This window comes from Balearica regulorum, chromosome 18 (assembly GCF_011004875.1).
Source record: "Balearica regulorum gibbericeps isolate bBalReg1 chromosome 18, bBalReg1.pri, whole genome shotgun sequence".
In the NCBI taxonomy this organism is placed as follows: Eukaryota; Metazoa; Chordata; class Aves; order Gruiformes; family Gruidae; genus Balearica; species Balearica regulorum.
Window position 1 is genome coordinate 3016219 of NC_046201.1, and position 7800 is coordinate 3024018.

Consider the following 7800-nt stretch of genomic DNA (forward strand, 5'->3'; position numbering starts at 1 on the left):
ATGGGCCCTAAGATTCAAATCCATGTTCTTTCCAAATTACTGTAATTTTCAGCCTATCTCCTGTGATGATGTACATCGCTAGCCTGAAATTCCCCCGTGGCTCTTTAATAAATAGCTTAACCTGAGATATAATTTACGAAGATTTCAGTGCCTGCTCGGGAAGATCTATTTCTGTTGCAGGAACTTGAACTAAAATTGGCATCACCTCTCTCCAAGGCTTTCTCCATTGAGCACGCTGTGCTTGGGTAGACAAGTCTACCTGTGCCCTTCCCCATGGACCACAGAGGCTTGAAAATATGGAGAGAAACAAGGTCAAAGATGTTTTCCACTCTTGGAGGTCCAAGGAGAGAAGAAAAGTGACCTTCTCAGGCCCTGTCCAGACACCCAGGCTGCACCCCGGTTATCCAGGCTTTCATTGCAGCACCCAAAACTTCACACTGCTGGGACACGGTGCAGAAACAGAAATAGGCAGAGCTGAAGGTTCTGCCTTAAATCCCAGCAAAATATGCCGTGTAGGAATCAAGGATTAACCACCAGAACCTCCAGACCAGGTGCAGAGATGGCAGCTCACCCCTGCTCACCTGGCGGAGGTTACCAGCTTGTCCCCATGTCCTCTCTTCAGAAGACGCCCCTGACACCCATCTTGGCCCTTTTCTGTGCACTTCAACCTGCTTCAGTCAACAGCCTTGTTCAAGTGCTTTTCTCAGGGGCTATCAGGAAAACCTGCTAATCTGACGATGTGCCTGAAAAATCAGTGCAGTTTTAAGCAGTCCAGGTACCTCTGTATTCACCCTGTTGTCCAAATCAACCTTTTCCCTTCAAACAGCAACTCGGTTCCTGCTCCACACGGCATTCCCTGCCCTGGTGCTCACCCGTTGGTGGTGACTAAGGGTTAATAAGGAAGTCAACGAAGGACAGAGTTGAATAACAGCTGAATTTTCTGCTGATAAGAGACGACTCCTTCTGAGCCTCACTAATACTATCCTGATTATTTTCTTGCTTCACAAAATACCTTATTGCTGGTTCTTCAGCAAGACAGTGAGTTTTCTGCACACACACCCCCCAGTGCAGGGATGAACCAGCTGTAACTCACCCCTAAAGCAGTTCTAGAGGGCAGATTAAGTCAAAGACCATCGTTCTGGCTCAAGAACCCATGTTTAAAATGCTAGAGGCATTTTATACAGAGACATTTGAACCTACAAGAAGTCCCAGTGCCATAATTGCATCTTAATTTGATCTGAAGACACAACTGTGCTGAAGACAGACACAGGCTCCTCCTGGGTGAACACACGCAGGCTCAGCGGCTCTTTGGCAGGGTGTTAATTTTCTGATAGTGCAAGAGATTCACTGATTCTCCTTATCTTACATCCTACTGATTAAAAAAAAAATAAATCTCAACATTACTGTTGACTTCCAACAAAGTGAGAAAAAAAAGCCAAGCCGACAAGCAGTTAAGGCCCAAATAGTTCAGGCTGTTTTGATGGCAAGAAAGCTGGAGGAGCCAGCAGGCAATCAATCTGGATGTCGATCACCCAGATCCAAACACATCTCTTCTGGCATCGTTAGGAACGGGGCGGTTGTCCTCTTGAGGTCCTTCTCAGCTCCTCCATTTGTTCTGATTTTTTTTTTTAATTTATGCTGCATTTATTGCAGAATAAGCTATTTAATAAATTCTTGTGGCACAGCTCCCTACACAAGCACTCTGTTCCAAAACTGTTACTTTTATTACCAAATACTACGTCCACAAAGAGAGCTCCCCCAGAAGAGTTATTGCCAAACAGCCCGTTCCCTTCAGCTGTACGGCAGCCAGCGGCCGAGCCAAGGTTAAGATGACCCTGGTGAGTGGCAGAGATTAATACAGTCAGGAGGGGGGGAAAGCAAATACAAATACACAAAAAAAAAAAAAAAAAAACACCCTCAGGAAAAGTTGAGCAGGGATATGGTGCCACAAAGGCTGCCTGGGAAGAGGAAGGATCTTCCCCCACCAGCTGACATTGTGCTTAGACACACACCTACAGCATCCTCACCTAGTGGAAAGCAACAGATTGCTGCTCTGCTTTTGACCATCTCAATTTACTGGTGCTTTTTAATCAACAATTTTCATTGTGGATTGAAGTTGAAAGGGCATTTCCCCCTCCCCTCAGTAAAACAAATACTGAAAAAAGGGCTTGTGATTGAGAAGTTCACTCCCTTTCCCTTTCTTTCCCTTGCAGTTTTGAAACACGAGGGTATTTCCAAAAAAATCAAGGTATACAGAGGTGCTGGAATGAAACACTGATTTATTATTATTATTATTACTATTATTAGGCATAGGCTTTCCTTTTGAAAATCGTCACTAAGCCCCAGCCCAAAGAAGTGCATGGTTGACTTCAGACTGAAGTTTAGGGGACTCAGCTCTGCTCCTCAGCCTGCAGCCATGGATGAGGTCTGAAGCATTCTGGAGGTTGAGGTCTCCATGATCTGCTGCCCTTAGTCCCACCCTGCTGTGACACAACCATCGCCCTGGCAGAGATGTCCCCACTGATGAACCAGCCACAAGCAAAGTGCCCACAAAACCCTGAGGCTGTGGCTGGTTTTTACCCTTTTTCTTCTTAAACTTTTAGGGAACGGTCGGTGAGCCACAATCTCCTCCATATTTTTTCTCCATCTCCCTCTGCAGTGTCATTTTCACCTGAAAACACACAAAGCCAAAGTCTCTCCTTCACCTCATCCCTTGGCACTTCCAATGGTCCTTCTCAAATCCATGATCTTGCCTATAACCATATGTCCCCAGGATAAACTAAAAGCATCCATCCTTACCTGCTTAACAGTTTCACTTTATCTTCTTACTAAAAAACAGCCATAATTTTACAGCCTCTCTGCCTGCGGTTTTCACTGGGACAAGATGCGCAATCGTAATAGCAAACAGCAGCCAAGATTGTATAGTTCCCTCTAAATAATTTAAAGCACTATTCTTGCAGACAAAGAGGAGTCAGCCAGCCTCCTCCATGGAGGGGCATAACGTACAAACTACATTTAACTCATGAGATAACTTATCGTCTACTGATAAATTAATGTGCTTTTTTTTTTTTTTTTTTTTGAGAATAGATACTTCTGAGGATAAAGGTGTCCCAGTTGCTATCATTGCCTACCATGCCCAGAAAATGGAGATTGGCTATTTTCTTTCATGGTCTGGATGAGCTGGTGGTTTGGGATCCATCTGTGATTTTAATGGAAGAAAGCACAAAGCCTTTCATTTTCTCTGTTTTGTAAACATCCTTGTCCCCTCCACTGACACACTTTTAAATCATTATATAGGGAGTCCCAAACCAACCCTCAGTGGTTTCACTAAGAAACTGGTAGGCAGATGAGCTATTGCAAGATTTGGAAAATGTTACAGCAGCTTGGGAAGGAGATTCAAACCCTCTGCCCTGGGTTTGGGTGCCTGGTCCAGCCAACGGCAAAGGGAACATCTGTGCCTCTTCCCAGCCCTTCTGCTTGGTTTCCACTGCACTGTCTGCTAACAATAGAAAAAAAAAAAAAAAGTTCCTCTCTTTGAAAGCCATTAAAATTTAGAAAAAAAAAAAAAAACCCTCTGCAAACAATCTGCATTTTATCTTCTTAATGGCTCTAAAGCCTCCACTTGTATCCAAAAATAATTGCACTCAGCAAGAGTTGAAGAATATTCTTTTCAAATTGTGGACCAGATGTTCCACTGAGACCATTACACAGTTAACTACCAATAAAAGTAATTCAACAAACTAAATACTGATTAAAGAACGTGCGCACACAGCCCAGCACCATTTGCAGACAAGAAATGCGATTTGCTGTTATTTAACCTTTAGCGACACAGACGCGCTGTCCCCTTCCTCCTTGGCAAAGGCGGCACCAGCCAGCGAGTCCGGCTGTTGAAGAGGATTGTTTTGGTTTTACTATCTTAGAAATCAGATCTCATAAACTCAACGCAAGCTGAGCCGCTGGCCGGACAGCCAAAAACCCCAGTGTTGCTCAAGAGGTCAGTGCCGTTTTCCAGTCCATCCCAGCACGTCCAGGACAAACAGCCCCATGCCACCCGCTCTGCAGGGGACATACAGGCAGCAGCGAGAACAGGCAGTCCTGCCCACCTTTCTCCATGAGCTCTCCTTGTCACAGACCTTCTTTAGGCTCCGAGGGTTGGTGTCCATCAGGTGGGCATTGGACGAGAGCAGGTACCGGTGCACGCAGGGAGCTGGAGCCTTCTCAGACCCCATGGACTGGGCAAGGGTTTCATGACTTGGTCACCATCCGTATTGTTCGTCCTGGGACAGGAGGGTCTGGTGGCAGGACCAAACGTGGGAACCTGCCACAGCCACTCAAGCCTTTGCTCTAAGCACACACGCCAGCTTCAGAGATGCTTAGAGGGAGAGAGGTGCAGGGGTAAAAGCAAAGCTGTGCTGGAGGAGACAGCCCAGAAACACCCCTGGCACACAACTGCCGCTCTCTTGGACCACAAAGGTGGTTTCATCTTGTTTGTGCTTAGCAGTGCAAAAGCCAATTGCAACGTAGAATAGGAACTACCCGGCCTCCCGAGCCCGGAGCAGCTGACAGCTTGCCAAGGCCAAGGGGACGAACCTTGAAGAGCAGCCAGGAGAGGTAGATGGGAGGAGAAAAATGACAGGAGCTGCTGCCAGGGCCCAGCAGGTTGGACATGGAAGCGTTAGGGGGTGTCATACCTGGGGCATCTCTCACCTTCTGCCTTCCCTGTCCTGGCATGAAGGAGGCTTCAGACCTCATTCCTGCTTTGCATGTTTCTAAACGGTCCCTTTTATACCCTATAATTACATTTTTGTACCATAAAATCCTCTGAAGAGGCTTCCTCTCTCAAAAGACTCATCTCCAATGCAAGTGGAGAAGCACTAATTGCCCTATCAGGGTCTCCAGGGCTTTTCTCTGTATTGTTAGCTAACAAAAATGTGTTCTTAATTTAAGCACTTAGCCCAGATATTTCATTTTTAATTACAAGCTGAGGCAGAGCGCTAGACAGCCCAGAGCAACGGCAAGCGCTTCCCCCACCAAAGCAGCACAGCAGAGACCGGGGAGGGATTTCACACAACCCTGGGGGTGGAAGACCCTCAGCCCTTGGGGCAGGGGAAGGTGTCAGGCAGAGGGGACCCCACCAAACACCCTGCGAGAGGCACCACCTCCCCTGTGACCTGGGAAACAAACCCCAGCCCCTGCAAGGACACAGGCAGCCGGGCTGGGAGCAGGTGCTGGGCCCCGAGAGCAGAGGGGAAGGGGGGATGAAACCCCGCAAGGGTCCCAGGCACCTCCCTGAGCGCAGCGGCCAGCACATCTGCGCTCTATCTGGGACCCTCCATTGCCAAAAATCCGGGTCGGATGCGACCGCTGAGCATCTGACATCAGGCGGGAGTCCAAGCCAGCAGCTCCGACTCCCGAATCATGTTACGGGTGGGAAGGGTGTGCGAGAGGAGGGCAGCGGAGGTGGCCGGCTCCGGAGGGGGTGCCGCCAGGCTCTGGCCAGGACTCGCAGCCGAAGCCCCATGGAAGATGGGAGGGAGCAGCCGGACACGTGGGGACCCCAGTGAGCCCCGACCACAGAGCCACAGGGACAGCCAAATGCAGACAGCCGTCTGCATCACGGCTCAGGGAAACAGCAAACACCTCAGACGTGAACTCGTGTTCCAGAAGAGCAGCAGATCAGCCTGGTTTTTCCCTGGGATGGGCCGAGCTGCGGTTTTGCCTCTATTTCCATCACCGTGCTAACGTGTCCCCAGGCTCCCTCGCTCCCTGTGGGTTTTTTTCCTTCCTCACCGGGGACACAAACTGGAATCACCTTTTTTCAGCAGCTCCACGTGCAGAGCAAACCCTTTTTTCCACACCGTGGTCTCCCCGTCCCCCATCACATCCCTGTCCCCCCAAACCAGGGCTGCTGCCGGCACAGAGAAGCTCCGGTGCATAAAAAGGGAGAAGCTGGACCTGGTGCTCCGAGCCCCGACCGGACCAGCTGGCCCAGGAACGGGACCGCAGCCGCAGGATGTGCTTCTGGCCTGCCCGCGCCGCGATATGCTCAGACACGTCGCGATAGTGAAACAGCACACGCGGAACTTGGCTCCTCTAATTCATATTTTTATTTTCTTTATAATGTTGTGTGGCTGCCTTGGTGTTTAATCCTTGTAGTTGATGAGGGAGCGAAAAGGGATAGTTCTCATCTCTTTCTGCCTTTTACAAACATTGTAATCTGCAGGGTGGGACTGGGTCAGTTCTGTAGCGTTTCGAGTAGAGTAAAAAAGACAAAAAGCAGCAGACAGAGGTATTTACCTTTTGGCAAGTCAGAGACCTCTCTAAGGAAGATGATTTTTAAATCAATAATGTGTGAAAGAATTCAAATTACATACTTACATCTCCAAATATTTTAAGTTGTATGTTTGGAAAAACAAGATGAATATCCTTTGTTTATTAAAAAATTACTTTGAAAAGGACCTGGCTTGTTACTATCTGAAATACAAAGGAAGTCTTTTTGAACACGAGATGTCATCATACATTTATTTAAAGCTTTAATGATATGTTTTGGGACATCATCTATGCCTGAATATTTCTCCATTGCAGTTGTCTGGAAAAGGGAGCCTTTTTTTTTTTTTTTTTTTTTTTTGGTCTTAAAATAGTAAATGAGGCCAATTATCTCATGGTAATTCCAAACGATAATTTGATTCCACTTTAGCTGTCAGTGTCCTATCAAATCAGTTTTTGCAGGTTAATTTTAGGAACACATCCACCCGCTCCAGCCCTGCCGAGACTCCGGGCGGGAAGCGGCATTTACCTTCCAGCCCAGGGACCGCAGCGGCTGCGCACAGTCCAGGTACAGCCGGGCAGCGGGAGCAACGAACCAAGAAACCAGAACATGGTGAGATGCTGAGGGATGAGTGTGGGATGGAGATGAGCTCCAGCGGGATCCCCCCCCCCGCTCCGGCTCCCACGGGACCCCAAGCCACGGCTGAGCGGGGCAGCAGCGCCGGGCCGGTGGCCGTGGCGGCAAAGCCCAGGTAGTGCTGGTGTTACGGGAGCATCGCTGGGATGGCTTAAATAATAATGAGAAGAGTGATTTTGCATTCCAGCGTGTTAGGAGCTGGCAGTCACTAACGCTTTGGGAAGGACCGCAGTGCTTCATTTTATTACAGATTAATGGGATTGATTTATTATTTTTTGTTTCTTTTTAATTAGTCTCATGAAAAAATGAAACGATCTTCCTGTGGAGCATGCAAATAACACAAAGACACAGGCCCAGCTGATGTTTTGTTCCTGATGCATTTGTTCAGAATTAGCACTGCAAACCAGGAAAGATTTAATAATGGTTTCTGGGAGAGATTAGCAATGGGGAAACAGCTCAGAGAGGATTAAGAACGAAGCAAGTATTAGTCAATTTTTTGACGGAGTGTTTGTCAAAAGTTGCTCGTTGAGTTTAAAGTGAGTCAATGAGTGCCCTTCAGCGGGCTGACAGCCACAGAGCAGTGTTTGTTCCCGGTGATTCATTCTGGTTTGTTGAATTCCAGCGTTTGTTAACTTCAGGTGGTTAATCTCACCTTTTTTAAAATAAAATTAAAAAAAAAAAAAAAAAAAGAATCCTATTGTTAGTCCCAAGTTGTTGCTTATTATCGGGCTTATGATGACGCTGATTTGGGGAAGTTGCCAAGCCACCTGGCCCGTGGAAGGGCTGAAGACCGTGGCACTCCCGCACCGAGCGTGCTGCTGCAGCACGACTCCCTCTGCTCTCACCTAAGCAACGTGGCCAGAGACCTGGCGATTATTTTCCCCCCCTTTACACCC

At 47.8% G+C, this 7800-nt stretch overlaps 1 long non-coding RNA gene across 3 annotated transcripts in view; it reads right to left on the reverse strand.

Moving 5' to 3' along the window:
• LOC142604389 (uncharacterized) overlaps positions 1 to 5178 on the reverse strand; it is a 23413-nt gene extending 18235 nt beyond the window's left edge. The window contains exon 1 of one of the 3 annotated variants that reach the window (XR_012838250.1): positions 4134 to 5178. This is a non-coding gene — a long non-coding RNA (uncharacterized LOC142604389). Of the gene's footprint in view, positions 1 to 4071 lie in introns of all 3 variants that reach the window. The other 2 variants (XR_012838248.1, XR_012838249.1) reach the window with 2 other exon arrangements.
• Between the last annotated feature and the right edge of the window lie 2622 nt (positions 5179 to 7800).